We start from the raw sequence: 27,434 nt of genomic DNA, 5'->3' as shown, positions 1-27,434 counted from the left end.
CATTCATAATAAAACAAGTTAAAGCTATTCTCTGGGGCTTACAGGGAGGTGGGTAGACAAGAAGGATGCCCATCGTAAAATTATGAAGTATAATCAATCTGTGAGGCTGCTCCATTTGTGCAGGTGTTGCTTGAAGCTATGACCCTGTCCATTGGGTATATGATGTATAATCTCATAACAAAGATTCCAAAATTTAAGTCTCCAACATCAGCCCCTCTCTCCCCATCCTGACCTCCCCAACTTTCACTAGAGCTTCCTCATCTATCTTCTCTGGACTTTGGGTCTTCCTTTCTTTATGGGTGTATTTTATTGAATGTTGTAGGTATGCCAGCTAACTGCCCTCAAAAACTGTTGTAGGTATTTTTTCTTTGGTCCCCAACTTATATCTAACATTTTAGTTAATGTCCATCTGCCACACTCTTAGGAAATTTATAGAGATGAGTATTACAGATAGCTAGATAGGAAAAAAAGAGAGAGAGACTGAACTAGATATGAAGTCATTATTATAAAATGTGGTGGGAGAAGGGTAGGGGTTTCTCTTCAAGCACCTCTATCCCACATCCACATAATTCAAACCAAGTGAGCTGATCTGTGTGAACTACTTGTGAAAGATAAGCCACTTCAGACTCACCACGGTGGAGACCTGACCACCTTGCAAATTGCAAGTATGTGGATTTATGTGAGAAATGGGGTGCTATGGCACTGTGCCATGCCTCTAGTGACAGTGACAATGCCATCAAAACAGAGCTGGGTATTGGTATACAATGAAATGTGAACTGGGAGATAAAAATCACCTTGCCACACAACAGTCAAGGTTCTTGGATGTCAAATTCTGACTGAAGTCAGAAAGTTTGTCTGTTTTCATTACAGCCCTGAATGAGGGAGCCCCAGGCAAGTGTTCGGGCTGATGGTACCTTGATGCACGTCCAGTGTGTCAACACTCCTTATCCTCCAGAGGTGGCATCAGGGAAACTCCTGGTGATATTTTATTCTTTCTATGAGAGAGGGGGTCAACATGGTTTCCTCTGACATGGAAAAGAGCTACAGAGATCAGAAAGTTGAAAAGAAATCATGGAAAATGTAGCTTTCATTGTGAGTAGCATTTATGGGCTGCGGATAATTCAACCTAGGGATAAAATCATTAAGTCATCAGAAATGGAGGAACTCTGACAGGTTCCAAATTCACCTTTCTGTATTCAAGAAGTACCAAATCATGACTGATGAAGGATGGAGGGACACTGATGATGAGGCCTTTTGGCCTAAATGACAAAATGTGATTGATTGGTTGGCAGGGGAGGGGGAGCTCATAATTTTTCATTCAATTGTGCTTTTTTATAAAAAACTTTTTACTCAAATAAGTAAGCAGAGACATTTAAAGTTTGTGTCATGGCTAAAAAGAATGTCAGAATAAACTCTTGGTTAAAGAGACAGATATGAAAAATACAGAAATGAGGTATAAACAGACAATGGTCTGGAAATCCACTATTTTAAGGAGGGATCCAGTTGTGCCTTTGAGCCTCAAAGAAGCAGATTTAAGCTGTAGTCAGAGCCTAAGGTGTCTTCCCAACAAGGAGGACACACACAGACCAAGTAAGTGGACCAAGTTTGAATCCAGTGAGTTTAAACAAATTGGCTAAGGTTAGCATCTGAGATCAGGAGAACCAAGGAGATGGGCAGGGAGCAGGTAGTCCAAGGACTTTTTATCAAGCCTCAGCATCACAGGGCAAGTTCCCCACTGCCAGTTATTAAACTGATCACTGATCAGAGAAGAAACTAGCTACCAGTTTTCTAAAGTCTGATATACTTTTCTTGGGTCTGGGCACACAGGCCATTGGTGACCTGGCCTCCATCTACTCCTGCAGCTTCATCTCCCAGCTTGCATGCCATGCTTTAGCGGCACCTAGCTCCTGTTTCCCTGTGCACTGCCTAAGCGCTATTTATTCTGCTTGGAGTCCTGACCCTTCTTATCCTCCTAGAAACCTCATCCTTCGAAACCCAGCTCAGGCATTACTTTCTGAGTGAAGCCTATGCATGTGTGCTGTACACCCACACATACTTAAACACACCTCATACTCACACATCAACCACACACACACAAACACACCACACACACAGCAATCACACACCCCTATATACCCATATAGATACACTCACACATACATACCACCACTACTACTGCCAAGAAGCATCAAACCACACACCCACACATACACTTAGACACACAACACATGCAAACACACCAAGCCCACACACTTACACATACTGCACATGCTCACACAAACATCTTACACAGACACAACAATTATACACATCATACAATTCTAGACAGTAATTTTCTTATACTACATTTAAAAATTATACCGAATTAGAACATTTCAATTGGTGTGAATTCTAAAGTGGTTTGCAACCACTGCTTAACCAAACCCCATCCCTGCCCTCCCCACCCCTGTGGACCCTAGAACTGTCATAGTTCTGGGACTGAAACCAATGTCAGTTCAATCTACTGTAGGTGAATAAAGGAAAGCAACAAACTACTGACGATTTCTAATTTAATCCAAAGGTTTGCTTTCCATTCTTTTGGTTCAAGTAAAAGGAGAAATATCTCAGTCAGATAAACAAATGTATCAATAGGAAATGCCAAGATTTCTTTCCCTTATTAGAGAAAAGATGTTTGGCCTCTGACTTCTCTTAACCTTAGCTCTTTACCCTGAAAAGCTTTGTTATTTTCAACATGACAACAATTATCTCCTTAGCAACAATCTCAAATAGGGTCAGATTTATATTTTCTCAAATAAAGATTACTTATTTCTTTAAAAAAGAAGAAACCCTCCAGCTATCCCACTGTTGGGAATATACCCAGAGGAATGGAAATCATCAAGTCGAAGGTATACCTGTTCCCCAATGTTCATCGCAGCACTCTTTACAATAGCCAAGAGTTGGAACCAGCCCAAGTGTCCATCATCAGATGAGTGGATACGGAAAATGTGGTACATCTACACAATGGAATACTACTCAGCTATAAAAACGAATGAAATACTGCCATTTGCAACAACATGGATGGACCTTGAGAGAATTATATTAAGTGAAACGAGTCAGGCACAGAAAGAGAAATACCACATGTTCTCACTTATTGGTGGGAGCTAAAAATTAATATATAAATTCACACACACACACCGGGGGGGGGGGGAAGAAGATATAACAACCACAATTACTTGAAGTTGACATGACAAGCAAACAGAAGGGACATCGGTGGGGGGAGGGGGGAGGGAGGAGGGAGGGAGGTTTTGGTGAGGGGCAACAATAATCAGCCACAATGTATATCGACAAAATAAAATTTAAAAAAAAAAAAAAAAGAAGAAACCTTTTGTAAAAAAAATAATTAAAAACCCAGTTGTAATACAACATGATTTTAAAAAGCAAACATAAGTAAAATTGTAATTTTATAACAGGAAGTATGATATGGATTGAATGTTTGTCTCCTCCATACCTAATGTGGGGGCTTGTTCCCAATGTGGCGGTGCTGAAAGGTGGGGCCTTTAAGAGGTGATTGGATAATGTGGACTATGCTCTCATGAATGGATTAATCCATTCATGGAATAATGAGTTACTGGTTTAATGGGTGATCATGGGTGTGGACTGGTGGCTTTATGAAGAGAGCAAGTGAGCACATTAACCAGTGTTCTTACTATTTTCACCATGTGATGCTTTGGTCTGTAGAGAGTTCCCACCAAGAAGGCCCTTACCAGATGTGTCTCCTGGACCTTGGACTTTCCTCCCAAACTGTAAGAAATAAATTGTGTTTCTTTTTAAATTACCCAGTTTTAGGTATTCAGTTAAAAGCAACAGAAAATGGACTAATACAAGGACCTCTAAGCTGAGATCTAATTATATCGTATAGGAATAACTAGCTATGGATGAGGTTAGCTATGAAATAGCCATAAAATGTCCAAAAAGCAGACTGTGAAGAGAGGTAGACAATGAAAGAAAGCAAGAGGCCGGTAATTGTCTTTGAATTACTTAAAAAGCTGAGTGTTAACATTAATGTGGAATTTCAGTGTTTCAGCTGAAAGGAAATTGAGTTGTTACATCCTCTCATTTCCCTTGCCCTGAATACAAGCTCTTTCTATGGGCTGATGTAACACACCTTAAAGAGCATAACAAGATTTTACAGCTGTAGGACTGGAGAAGGGCTGGTGTTCCATCTTCCAGTTCATTACCACACATTATCTATGGCTTTTGGGTAATTGAGCAAATAATGCCCTAGACAACCATTCTCCCCACTTTAACTCCAAGGCAATGTAATTAATTAAGGCCAGAAGGGGATCGTTAATAGCAGTTAATGAGCCACAATTGAGGGAATTACTTAGGAGAGTGCTCTTAGACCCTATAAAAGTACACGAGCAGGTGTAGCTTGGACACTAATGTTCCCTGTCCCTCCCATCACTCTTCAGTCACCAAAGAGCACATTAAGTACAGAACAACTGGAGAATTTCAGCTATAGCCCTGTCTGACTATACTTTTATAACTTTGAGTGGCTATTTATTTTCAAACCCCATGATAGGTTTTAGAGAAACTTTGAAGCTTTCCTAGGGCACACACCTAATATGTGGAACACACCAAAATATGATGACCCAGATAATGAACTGACTAATCAGTATTTATTCACCACTATGTTATATAGTTTATCAAGCACACATACTAAAGAAGGATGTGGGTACTCTCTACCCTACAGACGTTATAACCTTGATGGGGCCACATAATGGACACAAGAAACAAATGGAGACCAATGTGTCTATAATTACATGCTAACCTGTGTGGTACAGACCATAAGTGTCATAGAAATTTAGAGAAGTGAGAGATAGCTATGTGGGCTGCACGAGCAGAGCAGGTTAAAGAGAGGAAGTGGAACCTAAGTTGGGCCTGAAGAAATCAGGATAGGGTGAGAGTTCAGGCTTGAAAGGGAGCTGCACCAATAAAGGCAAGAGTCTGAGTCCTGCCTCCCCAGAAAAGAATTTCATGCCTGGTTCTACAGAAGTATCCTTCTTTCTGCTTCTTCCTCTTCTTTTTCCTTTTCCCTTTTTCTTTCTTCTTCTGAAGTTTAAACAGACAGAGATTCCCAAGTTCCAATATCCATCCTCAACACACACGCGCGCGCGCGCGCACACACACACACACACACACACACACACACACACACACACACACACACACACTAGATAAGAGATAGGCCAAGTGGTTCATACACGTCTTTGGTGACAGAATACAGAACTAGGCTCAAATAAGATTGCATAAATTTGAGTGTGGTGTGCAATGCTTTTATCACTATGACCAAAAAGCTAGTGTGAGGACAGGTTATAAAATGTCTGAACATCACACAGGTGAATTCAGGCAGATGATGCAATAGACAAGGAGCCTCTGTAGAGAAGTACATTACTGAGGAAGTGTTTGAAATAGCTATTTTGTAATGACTAAGATTTGTTAACAGTTCACTATGTGTTAGGCTCTGCTAAGCATCTCACATATATATTCTCATCTAAGGCTCACAACAACTCTCCAGGGTGGCTGTATTTGTTCATTTTCTGCCACTTATAACAGAATACCTGAAAGTGAGTCATTTATAAAGAAAGAGAATTTATTTCTGAGAGTTTAGGAAGTTCAAGGTCGAGGGGGCATATCTTGCGAGGGCATTCTTCCTGGTGGGGACTCTCTGCAGAGTCCCAAGGTGATACAGGGCATCACGTGGCAAGAGGGCAAGAGCGTGCTGATGTCCTAGCTCAGGATTCCCTTCCTCTTCTTACAAAGCCACCAGTGCCCCTCCCATGATAACCTATTAATCCATTACATTATGAATGACATAATCCCTTTAGGAGGGCAGAGCTCTCACCATCCAATCACCTCCCCAAATCCCATCTCTCAACAGTGGCACATTGGGGATTAAGCTTCAACATGAGTTTTAGAGGGGACATTCAAACCATATCAGGTGGTAGTAAAATTTATTCCCACTTAAAGATGAAGAGACAGGCTAGGAGAAATGAACTACCTTGCCCAAGTCAAGTAAGAGTAGGACCAGAGGTTCTAAAAACCTAAGTTCCTAAGGATTACACTTTATTGCTTCTCATGTAAGGATAACTTGTGTTGTTTATATCTTTCTGCTCAAATACCCCTAAAATAATGGCTCTTTACTGGAAGTGATTTTGCCCCCCAGAGACATTTGGCAATATCTAGAGACAATTTTGTTTGTCATAACTGGGTGGAAAATGCTACTGTCATTAGTAGGTAAAGGACAGGGATGAGGCTAAACTTCCTATAATGAACAGGAAATTCTCCCACAACAAAGAATATCCAGCCCTAAATGTTAATAGTGGCAAAGTTGAGAAGCCCTGCCCCAAAAGAATTTTGAAAAATCACGACCTCTCTATACATCGTTAGTTTGACATGTAAATGTTTCATTGTAAGTTTAAACAGTGGCAAAGGATATAATTTCTGGTATAGCATTAATATTGATATTTTAAAGTAAATAAATTTTAAAATAAAAGTTACATTATTCTTTTAAACGTGTACAGTGATATTTAAACACCATAGCAAATTGATATCTAACATCATTCTTTTAAAAAGTTACATCAACAAAGTATATTTCCATCCTACTTCCTACATAGAATATTATTCTGATGTTGTTATGAAAATTTATGGAATGGACTTGACAGAGAAGCAGTCAGCACTCAGAGGATTGGAGAGTCAGGTATTTTATTACACCAGTGGGCCCAAATGAGCTAGTGCTCCAAGATCTGAGCCCCAAGCTTAAGTTTTACAGGGTTTATATAGGTAGACTCTTTCAGGTTTTAAGTTTCAGTTTCTCAGCATTCATGTGGCTAATGCAGTAGTAAGTTTTGTTTCCTCAGAATTCATGTGGTCAGGGTGGCAGCTAATTTGATAAGCAGGCAGATGAATGTGCAAGGAACTGATTAACAGTGGGGCTATATGAAATAAGCAAGTACTATTTTAAAAGCAAAACAGGCTACTAAAATTAATTTTGAATTTTCTCAACAATGTAATCTATTTTATTTTTGTAAATTTTATTAATTCCACAACCATTTTCTCCACAACAAACAAAATACACAAACTGAAAATTTAAAAAACATTTCCTGTGAACCTAAAGCTTGAAGTCTTAAGCTCCCAAACTATTTGCCCACATATGCCAGTGCTTCTCAGTGAATTCTCAGGGGACTGCAGGGTATTTTAAATTTCCCCTGTGCAGGAAACACAGCAAGAACTACCATGCGGAAGTAGTTCACAGATTCAACCTGACATTCCTCTACATTCCTTTGGTGGCATTGTATTTTTGCAAAGTTGGTTTTTGGCACTTGCTGTGATTAAAAGCAAGTCCTGCACAAAGTCAGCATAGAACAGGAAATGAGGGTGATTGTGCCCAGTCTGATTCCCAGATTTGAAAAATCATGCAACGTATGACAGGCACAGACGTCTCATTAGTCTCATTAGTATTAGTGGTTATTTAAGAATAAAGTAAGGCTGATTCGCTCAGTTGGTTAGAGTATGGTGCTTGAAAGGACAAGTCGACACCAGTTGACGATCCACCAGAGAGAGCCCGTTTATTAGGCAGCACATACACATATATATAGGGTTTTAAGGGAAGGCTGATTGGCTTAAAATACAATCCCTACTTAGCATACCGCATGGGGCTTGGGGTGGGTGTGGCTGAGAAGGATCAGGGTGTGATCCCTTGGGGCATTTGGGTTCTTACATTCCTCAGTGTGATCCCTTGGGGCATTTGGGTTCTTACAGTGCTAATAACATCAAGGTCCAGGGTTTGATACCTATAGCAGCTAGGTCCCAAAAGGCCAGACTAAAAATTAAAATAAGTCACTCCTACCAAATTCCATGTCACTTAGGCTATGGTCTGACTTTCCAAGAAGTCAGGAGAAAAATAGCCAATTTCCCCAAACAGGTCAATTTAAATAATCAATATGTGTGATAATGAAGTTCCCTCTGCTTTAATCCTTACACAAAAGAGAAAGTTTGAAGTAACCTGATATTTTTCTACTGTTCTGTCTTCCTGTCCACACCTTACAAGGAAGTAACTTTGAAACAATGACCAATCCTCTCTTTGTTCTTTGTTTCTGCTTTTTTTAGCCTTTTTCTGTCTGTGTAGAACCTGCCTCCTCTGCTTGGCTCACTGGAACACTTACTCTATTTCATGGAATAACATGTTGCCCTATTGTAGAATTGCAATAGAGGCAATTGAAATCTTAAACTAAATTTCTTGTAATTTTGTTCTTTGACAGATCTAAGCGTTGAATAAATGGAACTGATAGTTATTCCTTTTGGTCTGGAGCACTGTGGAAATATTACTGATTTGGTAAGGATGCTGTGAAACAAGAAAGTTTCAGAACTTCTGCTGCAAGTGTTAAAAAACAGTCTTCTGAATTGAGATATTATTGCAGTGACTATTAATATACAATATATCAAAAGAATATAATTGTATTACAAATTTTGATGATTATCAAAGATAAAAAGTAAAAAATTTTGGAAATGCATCTCTAATGGATGCTCCTCACCACCCAAATTAGTTATATATCTGTGGGTGAACATTATTATATATCCATGAATAAATATTACAAATTAATGTAAAATTATATTTTTATTTCCATTTTAATAGATATAAACATTGAATAATCTTTTTCACATAAATATCTGAAGAGTTTTGTTATAGCAGAGTCACACCATTCTTGAATTCCTGAATTATATGCCAAAAATCGTGTTGTGCTGTAGCATCAAAAATTATTTTCAATGATCTGTCAGCTCCATTAGGTATTATTTCAAGTTTGTTGAATGCAAAGATTTGGAAACTAGTTGATTTCCAAAAGAATATGTTATTCAGTCAGTAGTGTTACTTTCCCAGCTCTAAAATGTTTTCAGCTCTTTGTTTGGTGCCCTGGAGGTCTACAACCTGGGGCAATGCACCTTATCAGTGTTTGGGAGGCATGAGAGATGTGGTGGTCTCTGTTGGAAGAAGGGCTGTTGTCTGTCTGTTGGAAGAAGGGCTATTGGGGAAGGGAGCTGGGAGGGGGAGCCTGCAGCTATCACTGAGTCTCAAGAAAATCCATTTTAGGAAGGTACACATGGAAATCAGTCTCCTTAAAACTAACTGCCCCCATATAACCTTTGGAAAGCCTCTCTGTAAGTCTAGGAGCACGCATACCCCAATGTGAAGACCACTGCCCAGAATGGAGTCCTTACCCATACTCATTTGGGCTGTAGGGCTAAGAGACAAAGTATTTTGGGATCACTCCTTTATTTTCCTCTTTTCTTTCCTGGCTTGTAGCTGAGTATGGCTTCTGAAGTCAGATTCCAGAATTTAAATCCCAGATTTCCCAGTGAAAGGAGGAGTCGACACCAGTTGACGATCCACCAGAGAGAGCCCGTTTATTAGGCAGCACACACACATATATATATGGCTTTAAGGGAAGGCTGATTGGCTTAAAATACAATCCCTACTTAGCATACCGCATGGGGCTTGGGGTGGGTGTGGCTGAGAAGGATCAGGGTGTGATCCCTTGGGGCATTTGTGTTCTTACATTCCTCCCTTTTTCTTGTTTTAGGAAAGGGGACGTTGAAGTCATCGAGCTACTTCCTGCTGAACTGGGGTGTTGTGGGGGGGGGCAAAGGGAGGAAGGTACATAAATACCCATTATGAAACCCCAAAGGAGGGTGGAGAAACAAGTAATTTCAAAAGGGGAAAAGTCCATAAATGTTCCTTGAAGCCACAAGTCGAATATGCACTGGTTCCATTGTTCGTAGTTGGAGACTGGAGGGAGCAGCCAGGCATGGGTGGCAAGGGCGTGTAGGAATGCGTTTCCTCTGTAACGTGGTGTCTCTTCAGCATTGGCTGAGGCGCTCAGGAGATGAGGCAGGGGGTTCATCGGTACCTAGAAGCTGGTAGTTTCTAAGCAAAAGCTGGTTAAAGGCCTGATTAGAGATTTTTCCCATTTCCCACTTGGGTTTGAAGAAACCTAATGATGCAGGGCAAGAAAAGGCAGGTTATGAAGATAATGATTAGAGGTCCCAAAATGGGCCAAATCCAAGTTAGGATAGGGCTTAAGATAAAAGAAGAAAAGGGGTTAGAACTGGATGTGGTTTGTAAGCTGGAAGCTAAGTCGGTGAGTTTGATGATGTTTGTTTCTACTAGACCGGATTCATTGATATAATAACAGCATTCTTCCCCAAGGAAGATGCAAGTACCTCCTTTTTCTGCAGTGAGGAGGTCTAGTGCTCTACGGTTTTGGAGGGTGACCTGAGCTAAAGAGGTAATTTGTCTCTGTAGAGAGGAAAGAGATTCGGCAGTGGAGGTCAGAGCCCCTTCAAGTTTAGCATTTATGTCTTCGACCGCCCATAAACTGTGTCCTAAGGCTCCTCCCGACAGGCCGGCTCCGACCGCTGATGTTGTTAGGGAAATACCGACCATGATCGGGAGGAAGGTGGCCCCTTTTTGCCTTGAGGGGGGATGAAGAAGATGGAACAGTTCTGAACTGGTGTACAGAGTGAGTTGAGGGACGATGGTGACAAGAAGGCATGGGGCAGTAAGATTAGGCAGGATGGAGGTAGAGAGGGTTCCATTGCACCAGAAGAAAGAGTCTGGTGGGGCGACGGTGTGGTTATAAATGGTTGAGGAAGGGAAGCGTTTAAGGGGACGGCCGCCAGGAGTGGTCGCATGAGAGGAAAGTGACGGATCTGGAAGTAGCCAGTCCTGGTACTTCCATAATTCGGTGCGAAGGAGGGAGAGCAAGGGTAAGGCCATGGTGGGTGGTATGGGTCCTTCAGTTGCTGTGATCCCTGGGGGTAGGAGAGGCCTACCATACATGACTTCAAAAGCGGAAAGATTGGAGGGCTTTTTTGGGAGAGCTCTGGTCTTGAGTAGAGCGAGAGGTAGAAGACGGACCCAATCAAGGTGTAATTCCAGAGACAATTTAGTTAGTATGGTTCTCTCTACCTTTTCAGATGCCTGAGGTCGGTAAGGGCAATGTAGGTGCCAGGGGAGAGAGAGTGACTGGGAGAGTTTTTGTACTATCTGGGCGGTAAATTCAGGTCCATTGTCAGATTGAATGGAAGTGGGCATCCCAAATCGTGGGATGATTTGGGAAAGGAGAGTCTGGGCTACGGTGGAGGCCTTTTTATTGGATGTTGGGAATGCCTCTACCCATCCTGAAAAGGTATCAACGAACACCAAGAGGTATTTGAGGCGCCGGACAGAAGGCATGTGTGTAAAATCGACTTGCCAGTCGGCCGCGGGTGTGAGACCTCTGGCCTGGTGGGAGGAGTATGGCCCAGGTTTGAGAGGGGTGTTAGGATTGGTACGCTGGCAGATTGTGCATGAGGAGGAAATTTTTTGCAAGAGGGCTTTGTCAGATGGGGTGATTGAGAAGAAGGCTTGTAAAAACTGGGATAAAGCTTGGGGGCTAGAGTGAAACAGGTCATGGAGCAAGCGAAAGAGAAAGGACTTATCATCATTAGGCGGTTGAGGATGAGAGAGTGTCTGTGAATCTTGGGAGCTGTATGGAAGAATGGGATGTTGGTTTTGTGTCTGTGGGTGCCATGCCGCAGTGCGTGTGGCGAGGTCAGCCTTACAATTCCTGCGAGTGATTGGGGAATCGTCCCTCTGGTGGGATCTGCAATGAATGACTCCTAATTTACAAGGTAAATGGGATGCCTCAATTAATGTGGAGATTAAAGCTGAGTTGGTGATTGTGTTACCCTTGGTGTTAAGCAGACCGCGTTCTTTCCATATGGTGGCATGAGAGAGAAGTATATGAAAGACATATTTGGAGTCAGTGTGTAAGTTAAGAGTTTTTCCTTCAGCTAGAACGCAGGCTCATGTGGCGGCGATAAGTTCAGCCTGCTGGTTGGTAGTACCCTTGGGTAAAGTTTGGGCTTCCATAACCGAATCAAGGGAGACTATGGCATAACCCATGTAATGAGTGTTTCCTTCCTTGAATGAGGATCCATCCGTGAACCATGCGAGATCAGCGTGAGACAGGGACCCCTCAGTGATGGAAGAGTGGTAAGGTATGAAATTCTGAAGGCTTTCTATGCAGCTGTGCAAAGGGGTGTTGGGGAAATCTGGTATAGGCAGTAGAGTAGCCGGGTTTAGGGGTGGGCAGGTATTGAAGGATAGGGCAGGATTTTCTAGAAACGAGGATAGGAGGGTTAGAATTCTGGAAGGTGGGAGGGAGTGGAGAGCCTTATAGGTAAGGAGGTCTTTAAGGTGATGTGGTGAGAGAATGGTAAGAGGTGCCCCAAATGTTAATTTGGATGCCTCCTTATGCAGCAACTGCCCTGCTGCTAAGGCTCTTAGACAGGGTGCCCAGCCTTGTACAGTGGGGTCTAACTGTTTTGATAGGTATGCTGCAGGGGCAAAGGAGGGGCCATAATTCTGTCCTAGGACGCCTAGAGCTTGTCCCACATTTTCATGAACATGGAGGAAAAAGGGTTTAGTTAGATCAGGGAGATGAAGTGCAGGGCCCGTTAGAAGGGCCTGCCGAAGCTTGAGAAAAGGGCACTGAGGTGAGAAATGAGTAGAGGTCGCTGGGACCTTGTAAAGAAGAGTGTATGGATTTGATACAAGGGGATGAATGGGAATGACAGCAGCATTAACAAGACGGAGATCTTGGACGAGACGAAAGGCGCCATTAGGTTTTTTTACAACAAGTATGGGAGTATTGAAAGGGGAGCGAGTGGGACGGAGATACCCCTTTTTTAATAGGTCCTGAATGATGGGGCTTAACCCGAGGAGGGCTGTTGTGGTTAATGGATACTGAGCCTGACAAATATATTTGGAGGGGTCTTTTAGTTTTATGTGTACAGGGGAACACTGGGCCAGAGCAGGGCTGGCAGTATCCCAAACTGTGGGGTTAACAGGGTGCGTTAAGATGGGTAAGGACTTCTTTGGAGGGGTGGAATTAGTAGGATCTTGGGCTTGAACTAGCGCTAGGAGGAAGGAAACGGGGGAAGAGGAAGAGGACAGGGGCAAAGTAATGGAGACTTGAAGCCGTGATAGAATGTCCCGACCCAACAAGGGGACGGGGCATTGTGGCATGACTAGGAAGGAATGGGAGAAAACGGCCTTGAAGGTAGCAGGTTAAAAGAGGGGTTTTTGGGGGGAAAGATTTGTTTACCTCCTACCCCGACTATAGGAGAGCTGCTAGAGGTGGTGGGGCCTTTATATTCCCTTAAGACCGAAAAGGTGGCTCCAGTGTCCAGGAGGAAAGATATTGGGTGGCCGTCCACAACCATGGATACCCTGGGCTCCTGCTTTGTTATAGAGATGGTCGGGAAGGGCCCAAGGCTCCGTCGGTCCTCCTCAGCGAGGCCCACCATAGGTGGAGTCCACGGTTCGGGGGACTGTGGGGCAGTTGGTCCCTCACCCCTTCGGGCAAGGGGGCAATCAGATCCCCAATGTCCCTTATTTTTGCATTTTGGACAAGGAGTGGTGGGGGGCCTGGGGGTGGGGCAAGCCTTTGCCCAATGCCCTTCCTTTCCACATTTAAAGCAGGCTCCAGGTGAAGGCTTAGAGGTGGAGGCTGTGGGAGGGCGCCCAGGGGGTTTGATAAGCTGGGCCAACATCTGGAAGTTGGCGTGGTCAGCCTTTTGTTTTCGACGTTCCTTTTCCTCCTCCCGATTATGAAAAACCTTGAAGGCCACTGACAGGATTTTGGTCTGAGGGGTTGCAGGACCCTGCTCTAATTTTTTAAGTTTAGTTTTAATGTCAGGGTAGGATTGGGCCAGAAAATAAGTCATAAGGACATGCCGGCCATCTTCTGAGTTGGGGTCTAAGTTAGTGTATTGTTGAAAGGCCTGAGTTAATCTATTGAGGAACTCGGAGGGAGTTTCCTCCTTTTTTTGGACAATTTCTTGAATTTTTTGGAAATTGACGACCTTGCGAGCCGATTTTTTGAGGCCAATTATTAAGCAAGAGGCAAAACGGTCTCGAGCCTGGATTCCCTGGGCTGTGTTATAATCCCAATTAGGTTCCTGTTCTGGGACTGCTTGGGGGCCTGGCGGGTGATTCGGATTGGTACGATGGGTGTCAGTGGCATGGGTTTGGGCTGTATCCCAGACCCTGCGGCGTTCCTCGGGAAGGAGGGTATTGGCTAGGAGCATGAAGATGTCATGATGTGTGAGGCTGTAGGCCTGCAGGATCCATTGGAATTCTTTAATGTAGGTGGTAGGGTCGGTAGAGAAAGAGCCTAGTCTTTTTTCTAATTCTGTAAGGTCAGCTAGGGAAAAGGGAACATGGACACTACCTACTCCTTCAGCCCCAGCTACCTCACGTACTGGGGCGATTGTTAAAGGGGTGGGGGGAGGTCCTCAGGAATGGGTGAAAGGAGGGCTTAGTGGGTCAGGAGTAGGTGAGGGTAAAGACGGGGGAGTGGATGGTGCTGGAGGTGCAGAAGGTGATGCGGATGACGGGGGAGGAGGAGCGGACGCCGGAGGCACTGGGGGAGGAGGAGATCAGTAGGGTGGGGGTTCATCAGCAGGGTCAAAGGTGGAAGGATCAAGGGGTGACTGTGACGAGGGTTTACAGGCTAAAAGGACTTGAGAGGGAGCACAGGAGGAGCAGAGGGTGGGGTTCTGAGCCAAGAGGCGAAAAGCCTCGATGTAGGGGATCTCCTTCCATTTTTTTAGGTGCTGGCAGTAGTTAAAGAGGTCTCGTAGCCAATCTTGTGTACAGAATTTGGTGAGGATTTTGGGCTTAATATCTGGAAGGCATTGAAGTGGAGAGTCCTCTAGGGAGGAGGAGGAAGCGCCCATTCTGGTCTCTTAATGGGAATTTAGACAGAAATCGGACAGAGATTAGTGATAAGACAGATCCTTCGGCTGGTTGGGAAAGGTGGGATCCTAGAGGGCGTCCCCAGTAGGTCACGTCAGTCCCGGCAGGTTCAGGTACGAACCAGGAGGAGAGAAGGGAGGTGTGGGTCGTCACCCAGACCTTCACTTCTCTAGGGCAAAAGCCCGGTGCCTGAAGGAACCTAGCACCAGGATTTTCTGGTTGGGTCCCGGACCCGGGAAGTGGAGAGAAGAGAGTGGTGGACAGGAGGGTGAAGGAGAGAACAGAATGGGGCTTTTAACCTCCAAAAATGAGAGTAAAAGTTTACCAGGGCTTTGGAACCTGTTATAGTTTGGGAATTTATGGTGGTCGTGAAGACCGTGGTGGGATGGGGTATGGGTGTTAGGGGCTACCAGATGATCTAGACTCTCTGTGGTAGCCTGAAAAAGGGCTGGTGCCCTTTAGGAAAGGGGGCTTACCTAATGATGAGCCGGTGGTGAGTGGAAGGAGCCAGCGCCAAAAAGAATGGACAAGGGTGGACCGTCAGTGGTGAGTGGTGGAAGGGAGGCCGGTCCTGGCAGGACGGAGTTCACGAGGGGCGACTCGGAAAGTGCTGCCGCTGCAATTCGAAAAGTGTTACAGCTCGAGGGAGACCTGAGGGGCGACTTGGAAGGTGTTGCTGCTGCGATCCGAAAAGTGTCGCCACTCGAGAGAAGCTCCGTCCCGGGTTTCGGCACCAAATGAAAGGAGGAGTCGACACCAGTTGACAATCCACCGGAGAGAGCCCGTTTATTAGGCGGCACACACACATATATATAGGGCTTTAAGGGAAGGCTGATTGGCTTAAAATACAATCCCTACTTAGCATACCGCATGGGGCTTGGGGTGGGTGTGGCTGAGAAGGATCAGGGTGTGATCCCTTGGGGCATTTGGGTTCTTACACCCATTAAGCAGTTTTCTAAATTTGCATGATTTACTTCATGTAAAATGTGATGATAATAATATTCGTCTCAGGGCGATGTGAGAGTTAGATGAATTTGAGGCATATAAAGCTCTCAGAATAGCGCCTGGCACATGACAAGCGCTCAATGAATGTAAACTCTTAGAGAAGTTCATCTGTGTCCTTTGGGGAGAGTCCTGACCTTGATCCTGGGAGGCCTAGCAGGACCAGAATGGTGTCCAAGAGAAAGGGAGCCTTTGTGTCAGATCTCAAGAAGTGTTTTCTTTTGGCTGTAGTTTCTGTAACTGAGGTCCATGGAGTAGAGAGATAAAGTGATTGACCCACATAGACCCAGAGGAAAGGAGTCAAGGAAACAGACATTTGAGTTTCCTCTATTCTAGGCCAAAAGAGCCATCAAGAGTTTCCAGGAATTTGGATCTAAATCACTAATCCATAACAAACAGTGAACATTTGCTTGAGTGCAATGCACTTCCCAGGAATAAACTGGGTTCCTTATTAACTCAACATAGCAGCCTGTTCAGGTTTTGTTTCTTCTTTCTTAGAATAGTTTGCTTTTGGCTTCTACCTAGTTAATAATCAGCATTTCTGTAAAGTTTGCATTTGTCTGATCTATTGAAGCTGCACTTTGGGGAGGGCCCAAGAGATAACCTTGGTGCCAGAAGGTAGGTTAAGCTGGGCAGTCCATGAAATTATACCACAAGATGCCAAGGGTTCCCAAGAAGAGAGATTTCTGAAGACAAACATCTCCAAATTGTAGGTGAAGATTGTATTTAAAGGCTGACTCTTTCATTCTCATTTGCTATTTGCCTGCTGCTTTTCTTGGTAAATGGATGGGTAGGGTGGTGGGAAAGAATTGAAACTGGGAAGGAAATAGGAATTTTTGCAATCAGAGAAGGGCTTTTGTGACATGTAAATTTCAGTAAATACATCTCCCTTTGAGCAAGGAGGGAGACATTCCTGCTTTGCTTCCATATTAGCAGCAATCAGTAAAACTTAAAATTTGGAAGCTTAACCTGTTTTTACTTATTCTACTGCAGGACCCCAGGAAGCCATGCCAATCACCAGTGAGAGAAAAAATCATCAAAACAGTCACAATTTGGAGGGTTAATATCCTGACATCTGTGGTAGGTAATGAGACAATAGTCAAGGATTTGGAATCTCACCTCTAGTTCTCTTTATCATAATTAAAGGTTAGTTCTGAGTCATCAACTACTGCAAATCCTGATGGAAGAGGGGTTTTAAGAGAACCAATCTGGCAGACATGTGTAGCATGCTTGGAAGAATCAGGACTAGAGAAATTGCTTGTAGAACTGGGCATCTGGATGAGACCTGGAAGTATGAAGATGGTCAGTTTTAAGTCCAGTGGATGATGTTGTAAAGCTACTTCTAAATTTAAAACAAAATGTAATGGTGACCAGGAGGTTTGTTGTTCATTCTCAGAACAAATGATTGTCAGTACACTCCAGCCAAAGAGCACCAGGAACACACTCGTAGTTGAACAAGTTGGGTTTATTACTCATTGCAGCAAGGGCAACACGCACCATGGAGAACCTAAGGGCATCTCAGTAAGAGGGTATTTGGAAGAACCTACTGTAAGTTCTGGGCTTTGGCTGGATGATTCAGGGAGAATCTAAGGAATCTAAGAACCTAAGGGCATCTCAGTAAGAGGGTATTTGGAAGAACCTACTGTAAGTTCTGGGCTTTGGCTGGATGATTCAGGGAGAATCTAAGGAAGCAGAAGATTCACTTTAGATTGGATGCTGTCAGCAAGGGCAATTCTATGGTTGTGTATCTCAAGACGTGTTATATATAGGGAAGGGAGACTAGAATGAGTATGAAGTTGTAATTGGTAAAGAAGTAGCAGTGATTCATTTTGACTGAGAGAGGGGTGTTTGGTATTACATAACCTTGTTTTTGTCTGTGCTTAGAATTATTAAGTGGCACTGTTTGTCATGATTCAGGGTAATCTCGTCTGAAGTTGATATTCTGTGAGATTGCTTATATCTAATAGGAGAGTATAGAGCTTATTAGTGAGTATCAAGGCAGCTTCTGAATGTCAGGGGCTACTCTTACCTGCACCCCTCTCAGGGTTTTGGGCCAGGTCTAGGCATTCCTCTGGACTGGGTTGGAAGCCCAGGGTACTGAGACAGGACCTGTTTGAAGAGTAAGGTTAGACATTATACAGTGCAGGACTACGTAGGCACCAGACAATTACAGACAGCTGAAACAGGCAGGTCACACAGGTGACAAGCAGAAAGGTTAATGAATGTGTTTGAGCCAAGGCACTTGTAGATCAGGGCAAAGTTCAGTTGTTTCCTAGATCCTCAATCCATGACTACTCTGGTGTCCTCAGGTTTGTCCTGTTCACACTGCAGAACACTCTGGATGTTAAAAAGCTTTAAATATCTGTCTGACTTCTGATTCTTTGGTGTACACAGTACTTCTTATCTCTTCAAGACAGCCAAGTCTTTATTCACTTCTAGAATATTAGAATTGGAAAGCATCATGTAAGTGTTTTTTCTATCATAATATTGCCTGTCAATTGTTTGACTACAATAGATTTGCAAAGATCTTTATTAAGTTAAGTGAAAAAAAATCCCTCCTGTAATTTTAACACACAGGTCCTTGTTCTGCTGTTTGGAGCTACACAGTCTGCATGTCTCCCACATGACAGCCTTCCAAACATTGGAAGACAGCTATCACACCCCCAGGTAGGAAGTGTTTCCTTACAGGCCGTAGGGAAGTGCTCAGATTGCTTCCCGTGCTGAGTCAGACCTGTAGTAGAGGCACCAAACCTCTCGTGGAGTTTTCCTGTCAGCAGAGAAACTGACATCTTTTGAGGTGGGGATGGAGGCCCTGCTGACTCCATTCATTATACAGCTGGAAGACATTGAAAAATTATTTTTTCAAAAATCAACTTCTGCTCTGGGGTTTTTCTAAACCTGACTGAAAACTTGAATGCTTCTCTGTTGCCTGCACTATTAGGCATCAATCCACGCATTTCAGCAGAGGCCAAGATGGAGGTGCAGGCTTGGTGTTAGCCTGGTGCAATCTGAGGAAGCCCGAGGGGTCTGTTGTGGTGTTGATTTGGAAGCTTAGCAAGGTAAAGCAACTTGTCCTGTGAGTAGCAGGGCCAGAGAAAACACCACATGACGATATTAAGGCTCATAGAGTCAGTTCTGTATATGCTAATATGCTTTCACAACATAGAATAGGAGAGCAAAAGGGTGTGGACACATGAAGGCTCTCACTTAAAGCAAAACTGTGATTCCTGAAAGGGAGATTTCACAGTGGTGTGATTATTGAAGCAACAAGATCCATGGTATTAGAAGAAAGTCTCCAGGCTTTTGAGGACACCTCATTTCCTCTTAGGATGATCTCTTGAAATATGAATCTTGGATGCCAGGTATACATGGCCAGGAAGGCATCTATGAATTTTTTCTTTTAATTTAGAGGATAGAATCATTGCAGGTGAGCATTTTTGCTTTAGCTTGAGGAAGGGAGTGGAAAGAGAAGGTAAGAGTTAAAGAAAAAACCAAAGTGCAAAAGGAAGTAGAAATAGAGAAAGATAGGGAGTATCTTGGACTGATCTGTAGCCCTCAAAAGTGGAAGAGGAAAATTAGAATCATCCTCCCTCTTTTAGTTTGTTTTGTGCTGCTACAACAGAATACCACAGACTGGGTAACCTATAAATAAATTTTTCAGAAATTTATGGTCTGGAGGCTGGGAAGCCAAGATTAAGGGGCTGGCATCTGGCAAGAGACTTCTTGCTGTGTTATCCATGGTGGAAGGGCAAAGAGAGGGCGAGAGAATGTGTAAAGGGGGCCAAACTCGTCCTTTTTTAAGGACCCCACTCACTCAATAACTGCCTTAATCCATTCAGAGGGAAGAGCCCTCATGGCCTAATCAACTCTTATTAGGCTTCACCTCCCAACCCTGTTGCACTGGGCATTAAATTTCCAACACATGCGTTTTGTGGGACACTTTCAAACCATAGCACTCCCCCTCATAAAAAATCCCCAAAAGTCATAAGCATCTTCGTTATAGATCCTACCATACACAGCATCCAGAATCCAGACCCAGTTGACAATGTAACAGTATGTAATGCAAACTATTTTTTAAAATCATCTCTTAGATACTGTTTTAGTCCGTTTTGTATTGCTATAACAGAAATACCTGAGACTGTATAATTTATAAGGAAAAAAGGGTTAATTTGGCTTACAATTCTGGAACAGCTGCATCTGGCATGGGCCTCAGACAGCTTCTACTCATGGCGGAAAGTGGCAGGCAACCGGCGGGTACAAGCAGATTGCATGGCGACAGGAAGCAAGAGAGAGAGAAGGTGCCAGGGTCTTTTTAAGCAACGAGCTCTTGCGGGAACTAATAGGCGAGAACTCACTCATCAATCCCCTATCCCCCAGGGAGATCATTAATCCATTTATTAGGGATCTGCCCCCATGACTTAATCAGTTTCCAACACTGCCACATTGGAGATCAAATTTCCACATGAGTTTTGGAGGGAACAACACATCCAAACTCCATCAGATACTGATTTGGAGGTGGTGTCAAACAACAGAAAACCATGAGCTTGGAAACCAGACTGACCCAAGTTCAAATCCCAGCTCTGCCTCATTTTAGCTTCATGATGGCATACAAATGATTTAATTTCTTTGAGCCCTGCTTTCCTCATCTATGAAATGAAGATAATAATATATATCTCACTCATAAGGTTGTTGTAAAGATTAAATTGGCTAATGTGTCAAAAACACCTTGCACAGGGCTGCTGGCCCATCATCAACACCTTCATTCTTTTTCTTTAAACCTTTTTCAGTGCTCTAAAGTGTATCAGTAAAATTCAACCTCTATGCAGGCCCACTTATAAGAAGAGGAAAAGAAAATGCCTGTATTTAACTGCTATTTATTTTGAAATTTTTTGAAGTTTCTAGAAACGCATGTGAGTATATTCCTATGTATCTATATAAATATATCTATATGTCTGTGTGTGTATACGTTTAATTCTCCCAAATCTAGCCCCAATTAGTTCTGAGTTATTAATCTTAAGATCCAGAAGACAGTAAGTAGTATTACTAATGGATCACGTTGCAGAACTTATGAGGAAAACTGAAGTAATTTGATTTACTAAGGGAAAGAAGGCTAAAGGGGGAACTTAGTTCAGACAAGCATAATGTCATTTGATTAAAGGTGGCACTTTGCCATATGGTGTGGGATAAAGGATAAAGGTTTTGGAATCAGTCAAGGTTCAAATCCTGCCTCTGCCATTTACCAGTCATGTGACATTGAGTATGTTACCCAAACTCTTTGAAATTCAGTTTTCTGATCTGTGAAATGGGTAAAAAATAACACCTACCATTCAGGGTTGGTGGGAGAATTAGAGGAGTCAGTGTATATAAAATAAAAAGGGCTTAGCATAGCAGCCAGCCTATATAGGGCTGTTGTTAATGCTATAATAAAGTAATGATTAGTATTACCATACTATATGAGGAAGGCAACCTGCATTAATGTCAGGAATACACAATCAGAAATCAATAGACCAGTGTTCTTAGCTATGTGGTTTTGGACCAGGCACTTCACTTCCCAGTACCTTAGTCTCCAACAGAAATAATTCTTAGAGGCTAGATGATTAGCTCAACTGGTTACAGCATGGTGCTGATAACATCTCCAGGGTTTGATACCTGTACTTGTCAACCCTCCTACCCCCACCAAGAAAAAAGAAAAAGAAAATAAGCCTTAGAGATGTGTGCCCGATTTATTTTACAGAGTTATTATAAACTCACAGGAAATAATATGGCAGAATCTTTTTGAAAAATATAAAGTGGGTCAAAAATGTGAGAGATTAATATCAAATGAGGGGCTAGTGTACAGGCAAGTTATGTCATCTAAATATTTTAGGGTCTTATCTTCAGATGTATAAGCATGAAAATGATGAATTACTCTGTTCTCCATAAAACTCCCCCTCTCTCTCTTCAGTTAGTCTAGAACCATCTATGGTCCTCAGAGTTGACACATCCAGGTCATATAGAAGTGTTTATTATTTCCACTTAGGACATTTCAAAATCTGACCTGCCAAGTCTTCCCACCCCATGCAGATCAGCATTTCTTGGTCTTCCTCCATTATTTCCAGGGGCGCTACCATTCTCCAAGGCTCCTGGAGGCTTTGGAATTTTTTTGATTCTGCCTGCAAAATCTGATTCTATCAAAAATACTAATTCTTCCTCCAATATACTTTCCAGATTTGACTTTTTCCTCTTTATTCCACACCTGTTACTTTTTTCCAAGCCCTTGGCCACTCACCCCAAATCACTATACCACTCCCTAGGGGGTTAGATCTTGAGTTCTTTCCTGGGCCATGCTGCAAATCAGTCCCTCAATGAACTTTTCTGAACAGCATTCTGACATTTTGAGCCACTTAGGAACTCTCAGTGACATTGCATCAGAAATCCCCTGGTGTGATATTTGAAGTTGCTCAGGGGCTAGGCCCACTGCACTCCCTGCCTTCATCTTGCACAACTCCATGATGGAGCCACCTAGTTAGAGTGCAGCCCATCTCTGCACTGTCCCTTGTTCATTGCCTGTTTGCCTCTGGCTCGGTGCCGTTGCTCCTGAGGTTCACCCATCGTGAAATACTCCTCCTTTCCTTCCCTTCCAAGGACTCTATCCTGCATTTCTTTCAAGATCCAGCCTGAGAATCAGTTTCTCCAAGTAGCCTTCTCTGATTTTTCTTGCCCAATATTTTGCTTTCCCTTATTTTTCCCATCTTTAGCATTTAGCCTTGCAGTGCTATCATGCAATGACACATGGAGCATTGTAATTACTATCTAGTGTGCTGGGAACACAATACATAGTTAATAGACACTTGCTGGCTTGACTTCATGTCTTGTCTCTTCCATTCAACTTTAATTTCCTTTAGGGTGATGCTTATGTCTTGTGTTACTTCTGATATCCCCATAGAATGTAGTGCAGGACTCTGTCAGCAGTGGAAACTTAATTAACATTTAAAATGAATGCATGAATGGTAAGGGGAAAAGCTGGACCCTGAGGTCCTAAAGTCTCCCCTCTCCCTGAGTCTTATCAGACCCATCTGCCTCACATTTTGATCTCCCTTCGCGATGGGAAGCTGGAGGAGAGACCGAGACTGGTGAGAGTCAAAGGTTGCTCACTTGACTAAAGTGAGCTGACTGTGGAGTGAGTACAGAGTTCTCAGCAGTGTACCAGGGCCATGCCAAGCTGTCAGTCAGCTGAGAGTGTTCAGGGAGCCCCAGTACACTGGCTCCTGTCCTTGATGGGAAAAACAAAGCCACAACAGGCACTTCTGTGAGCTCCTGGTGTAGCATAGACAAGCAGGAAAGAAAAGACTTCTTTGTCCCCAGCCAGTTCCTGGCCCTCCCCAGTATCATCCACACCAACATCACCGAACAGGTAAGTGAAGCTGACAGAATCTGTGCAACCTCAAGTTGATCAAATCCCATTGATTTTAATTCCAGAAGTATCTTTGAATAGAGATGCTTCTCTTTGTCAGCCCAAGCTCTCCTTATGTCTCATATGTAATCTAGCCACAAGCTCCTGGCTGACCATCAGCTATGCTTCTCTCTCTGCTCCTCTTCACTCTCCACATTGCCACCAAAATGATCTTTCTGGAAATAAATAAAGCAAAACACAGTAATTTGGCTGTTACTGCCTCTACTGACTCACCACCTACAAGAGAAAGTTCAAATTCCTGAGGTGGTCATACAGACCTTCAAAACTTGGTCCATTCCCCCTCCAACCTGCCATTTGTTCCACATATCCTAGGATCTGGCAGGATCTGGCAGGTGGAATTTCTCATATTCTCAGATGAGGCCACACCCTTTGGAGGGGTTGTCTTTTTTTTTTTTTTTTTGGCTGCTGAGCTTATGAACCTCTTTCCTATTTGGGGAGGGATCCCAGGGTGGGAGCTTGGGTGGAGGCATAAGGGCATTCCCCATCCCCAGTAGTGAGAACATGGGTACACCATCTGGTTTGGCCCAGCACTTGGAAAGATGCAGGGGATATTGAGAATTTATTCTGTTGGTGGCTCAAAGTCAGCTAAGGGGAAAGGGGACCATGTCCACTGACACTGGGACACTGGGGTCACAACAGGCAGCTCTTGGGGTGAGGCCTTAGCTCTAGTTTTAGCTATTTGGCTTCCTTTGATTCCTGCCAGTTTCCCCCACTTGGTTCCCAGACTTTCTGTTGGTATGAGCTACCAGCCGATCATCTCATAGATTTTGTTTTGGATTAAGTTCACTAGAATCAACGTAAGCTGTTTGCAGCCAAGCATTCTGAGTAGTTCCCTTTTCATGACTGCAAACAAGATTCCCTGCCCCTCTTCTGGCAGGCAGAAAAGCCTTTACCTCTCCCTTCTCCAGGAGGCAAATCCACTGATCCTTCAAGACTCATTTCAAATGGTGTTTCCTCACTGTGGCCTTTTCCTATTCCTAAGAGGTCAGTCACTCCCCCCAACAGGATCAATGGCACTTTTTACACCTATATCAGACACTTATAAAAAAAAAGACAGTGTAGTTTTTCCATTTATGTCTCTCTCCCTTGTTAGATTCTCAGTTTCTTGAGGACTAAGGCTGTGTCTTATCCCTGGAATTGAGCACAGTGCCTGACACGTGGTAGATGAGAAGGTGTCATTTGTCATTTTGTGGGCTGTCCACTATTTCACTCCCCTTCTATATTTGGGAGAATTATTCACTTTATGAGTGCTGGTGTAAGACAGAGCATGCCTCCTGCTCAAGAAGTGAAAGCATGGCAGTTATACGTCCCCAGCTGTGCAGGTGGGACATAGGCATGTGACCTAGACTGTACTCAGGTGACTATGCCCCAGGGTGCACTTGACACAAAGCTGCAGGGACAGGAGGAATCTGTCCTTATTTGCCATGCAAATAAGCATGTGTGCAGTGCTTATTTGCATGGCAGTGTGTTGGGAATTTTCTGTGTGTTTGAAGTATAAAACACGTGATCTTCACAGAACTGGCCTGGCAGGGATGGAACAGGTAAAAGTGAGAGGCTACTAATAAATTGAATTGTATCAGTGCTATGGGTTAAATATGTTCCCCAAATGTTCATGTATTAGAAACTTAATCTACATTATAACAGTGTTAAGAAGGTGGGAAAGCCTCTTACAATAATTGAAAGGTGGGACCTTTAAGAGATGATTAGATTGTGAGGACCATACCCTTGAGAATGGATTAATCCATTGATGGTTTAATGGGTGGTTATGGGCATGGTTATGAATGCTTTATAAGGAGAGTGAGTGAACAGGTTAGCTCTCTCTTGCTCAGCCCAGTTGCCATGTGATAGCCTGTGTTGCTGTGGAGAGTCACCACCAAGAAAAAGGCCCTCACCAGATCTGTTCCCTGGACTTCAGGCTTCCTAGCCTCTGAAACTGTAAGAAATAAATTTTGTTTTCTTTATAAATTACCCAGTTTCGGGTATGCTGTTATAAGCAACAGAAATGGACTAACACCATCAGAAAAAAGTATTTTCAATCTTGACTCTTCAGAAAATTCATGTTCTGTAAATCAGATATCTCCTGCTCCAGGGCCTACATTATTTGATAAGTGTGTATTGATGGGGGCAACGAGAGGCAAGAAAATGACCAGAGAGCAATTCTTACCTGGGTAGCTAACTTGACTGTCCATTCCCCAGCTTCCAACCAGGGGAAGAGGACATATTTCTGTTTGGGTCAGTAGGCATGGAGAAAGAATAAAACAAAAACTAATATTTGCAAAGTTTATAAGGCATTCTCACATATGTTACTCATGTAATCCTTATAGCAATCCTGGGATGTGGACTCCAAGCCCCATTTTGCATATGAGGAAGCTGAGGCTCCCAGAGGTTAAGTGACTCTCAAGTGAAGGGAAAGCCCGTCTAAAGGGAGCCCTCCTCAATGCACATGCTCAGTTTTGTTCCACTTAAATTGAGTTTACCAAACAGGTAAGGAGAAAAGGGAGAAGACTTCAGATCTAACTTGGCAGCAAACCTAGAGATCCCTCAAGCGTGGTGCCGGCCAGCCACGGTGGCAGCATTTTTATTTTGTCTTGCATGTTTCACATGGCTTTGAATCTTCTTGCTGCTTGTTTGAAAGTTTATCCAACATTCTTGAGCCCTCCTGACAGAGTTTGGCTTTATTTTTTGCAGCGGGAGGATGGTGCAGTGCACTTCATTTCTCATTGCCTACAGTTCTGACACGAAGTTAGCCTTAATCTGCCAACTCACTCTGATGAGATTGCTTTGGAAGTCACTCCAAAGCCACCAAGGCTAAATGGGATGCGGCTGTTAAGATAGAAATGCATTTCAGTTAATACCTCGGCTGCACTGAAGCTAAGCCAGAGACCGCCCTAATTCCTAAAGGAAAACAAATCCACAATAATCCATCTTCTAATTCTGTACAGACTGGCACAACACCAGATCATATTGGTCGTGAGTCCTCTTTCCTTCACACCGAGGCTCAGACTAACCACTCGCAGGTTGAATTTGAAATCAGAAAGTTGCACACATAGAAGTGTGTGGCCCAGTCAACATCAACAGCTCCTCGTGTATCTGAAATAATCATGTTTACTCTGATGAGAGAAACAAGCTCATTCTTTTTCAATAAAAAATCAACTTGAGCAGAGCAATAAGCAAAGTTCAAAACTATTTTGCAGGTTGCAGGCAAGGCTTTGTTGGGTTAAACTTGGCTTTTATCTTCTTATTTGCCTTTGTGTATCTTTAATGTTCATTTTCTCCTTAGCTTCTGAGGAAAGGCCCTGATATTTGCTCATTCACACAGGCTGCAAAGGACTGATGAAAGAGTCCATTGCTTCCGATAAATATTCACATTTGAATATCATCATTTAACTGGAGCAAAAGGAATAAACATGGAAGGAAACAGACAAAGCTGAGGGGAAGATACTGGTTTAGGGTAGTGGTAAGCAAACTACAGCCCACGGGGCAAATCTGGCCTGCCACCTGTCTCTATACAGCCCACAAGCTAAGAATGGCTTTTGCATTTTTAAATGGATGCAAAAAATCAAAATAAGAGGATATTTTGCATTACATGAAAATATGAAATTCCAATTTCAGTGTCCCAAGTTTTACTGGAACACGGCCATGCTCATTCTTTTACCTGTTGTCTGTGGCTCTTCTTGTACTTCAGTGGCAGAGTGAAATAGTTGCAACAGGGATTGTATGGCCCACAAAGCCTAAAGTATTTACTATCTGGTCCTTTGCCGAAAATGTTTGCTGCCTCTTTTAGAGTTAACTGTTTATACAGCAAGCAGGTACCTCTCTTTGAGAGAGCAGTTCATACAGGGAAAGATATATCCTCTTAACAACAAATGTGTCTGAGTGAGCAAAGCTCTAACTTCAGTTAGCATCTCCCTTGCTAGTGTTAAACAGCAGGCTAATCCCAGCGATAGGAGGTCCCAGGAGATTCCTCAGGGCATCCTCAGGTCAGCCTCTCTCCAAAACCTTGCTAGGGCAAAGTGCAGATTATCTCCTTTAGGGCCTGGCAAATGTGCAGTGGCATTTGGTGGTGCTGTGGCGCCTAGCAGCCCCCGCAACCTTGACTTAGAGGTGAGTAAATAGCTCTGCTTAGTTATACTGAAA

At 43.3% G+C, this 27,434-nt stretch overlaps 1 long non-coding RNA gene across 1 annotated transcript in view; it reads left to right on the top strand.

Annotated features, from left to right (window-relative positions):
- LOC134373520 (uncharacterized) overlaps positions 1-27,434 on the top strand; it is a 97,953-nt gene that overhangs the window by 4,105 nt on the left and 66,414 nt on the right. The gene's annotated exons all lie outside the window — the stretch shown is intronic.

Source organism: Cynocephalus volans, chromosome 3 (genome assembly GCF_027409185.1).
Source record: "Cynocephalus volans isolate mCynVol1 chromosome 3, mCynVol1.pri, whole genome shotgun sequence".
NCBI lineage: Eukaryota > Metazoa > Chordata > Mammalia > Dermoptera > Cynocephalidae > Cynocephalus > Cynocephalus volans.
This window is presented reverse-complemented; position numbering and strand designations above follow the sequence as displayed.